The sequence below is a fragment of the Lutra lutra genome, chromosome 5 (genome assembly GCF_902655055.1).
Source record: "Lutra lutra chromosome 5, mLutLut1.2, whole genome shotgun sequence".
NCBI lineage: Eukaryota > Metazoa > Chordata > Mammalia > Carnivora > Mustelidae > Lutra > Lutra lutra.
This window is the reverse complement of record NC_062282.1, coordinates 124,845,044-124,847,427: the sequence shown is the minus strand read 5'-3', so window position 1 is coordinate 124,847,427 and position 2,384 is coordinate 124,845,044.

Below are 2,384 nucleotides of genomic sequence, written 5' to 3'. Positions count from 1 at the left end.
TAGAGCCCTACATCAGGCTCTGCATGGAGCATGGAGCCTGCTTAAGAATCTCTCTCTCTCCCTTTCCCTTTGTCCCTCTCCCTACTCACATTCCCTCTCTCTCTCTCTCTCTCGAAAAAAAAAAAAAAATACAGCTATAGATTTTAAGAAATGTGATGCTTTTTTGATTTCCATTAGGTACAATCTGTTTTTCTATTTTTCTGTTTCAAAAATGTTTAAAGGCAATTCCATGTTATAACTGTTCTGAAATGTTCCTAGGTAATGGTGAGATTTTTGCATATATCATTGTCACATAGTAATTTATTAAAAAGTTGTTATGATTATTCTCACTTTTATACTCTCCCTCGGATCTTAAAACTTCATATATGAATGTTGAAACTTTCTCTTATTATCCCACGATAGTAAAAAAACGATCTCAGTCTGAGCTTTTATGTCCTAGAAATTCTAGACAATGGAGTCTCTAGGGGAAGAAGAGAGGATCTGTGAAAATGAATAGCTGACTCTTACCTGAAAACTTTTCAGTTTATTTTGGAAGATACACATATAACCAACTTATTTAAATCCAAATATATCAGTAATGAATAGAGGTGAACTGGTGTCAGGGAAGAAAATAAGTACAGAAGGAAGAACTCAGCAAAAGAATAAGAGAAGGTGTGAAATGACTGGCATTTTCACACACCAAACAATGATAGAATGAATCTAAATCTGAAGGGCATGGGACTGAGTGGCAAGGTATCTAACTAGAATCGATAATGGGGATGCGAAAGAGATGATTGGGAGTATGAACTTTATCCTTTATGCAATTAGAATAATTGAAAGCTTTTGTTCAAGGGAATAATATGAAAAGTCTTTTGCGTTTATGAATAACTCAGGTAATGAGTGGAAAATGACTTAGAACTGAGAAAAAAGTCTGAACAAGGGTAGGGGGAAAAAGAATTTATATAAAGACATTTTTGACACCAATTTATCAAAATTCACATATAATTACATGTGGGTATTATTGTGGTCAGAATTATCTCTTGGACTTCAGGTATGAATGATTACTGGATGCTGCAACTCTTAACTGAGCTTTAAACAAGACAGAAAAGCAGGTTTCACTCTACATAAAATTTATTTTGGGAAGCAGTAGAGCAATGAAATTCAAATGAAATAGTGAACTTTAAATCACTGCACTTGTTCTTACTGGTTTTTGACACTGTACACATTACTTAATCTTTCTTAGTTTCGTTCATGATAAAACAGGGAGCAATTCTTTTGATGGGATTATTATAGAAATTAAAACAGATATTGTATATGAAATATATTACTATTTCTATCATAATATTAATATAATAGTTATTAGTATTATTTTTGTACCTAATATATTTTCTATTGAAGAACTGTATAGATGTTTAGAGTCTATTAAGTCAACTAAAATGAGCCTTGCATTCAGGAGAAAGTTTAATAATGGAGAAATAATTTTATATAGTGGATATCATGGAAGGGGCCATATAAAATAGGAACAAAGATGGTTGGTTATCTGTGGACAAGAAAGCAGATGAAAAACTGATGGTAAGCCACCAGATAAATAATTTTAAGTATTAAGAAGGAAAATCAAAATAGTACTGGCAGTTAAGCTATAAGAGGGGAGAATTAGGAAAACAGATATCACAAAGAAAGCAAGACAGGTGGAAAGTAGTCTATTTCACAATCCAGGAGTCAATTTCAAGTAGTTTCAGTGGAGTGGTAGAGAGAAAAAATACAGTGCAGTGAATTCAAGACTCACTAGAGGCAGAAGAGTGAAAAAAGTGGGTGTAGATTACTCTTGAGAGTCTATGTCAAAAAAGGGGAAAGATGTGGAAGCTGAAATACATTGATCATTTTGTCCATTTTCTAGAAGGAGTGGAAAGGACTGAGCATGTTTGCAGGCTAGGGATTCAGGGAGGGGAGTAAAATACAACGAAACCAGTGAGGAGAATGGGAAAAGAAGTCATTAAGAAGGTGTTGCCTTACATCATTCATACAAATGATCATGTACTTAAATGCTCAATTAGAAAAAGGAAAAGGTCTGTATTCAAATAAAAATTTAAATCTCAGCACACAGCTCTGCATCCTATATTTTCTACAGTTTCTGTTAGTGTGTCCTGTTATGAGATATATATATCATTCCTAGAGCCCTCATAAGTATGGCAAAAATACTTATGAATACATCATACTCTGATTTTTTTTAGATTTTGTTTTAGCTTCTTCCCTCTTACCATCTCTTAATGCCTCATCCTTCCTGTATCTCACTATCCATGTTTCCAAAATATGCACATTTCACAAAGGAATGTATTTCCATTTTCTGCTACAGGCACATATTCTGTAGAATGTTACATTGCAGATGCAAACTTTAGGAAAAAATG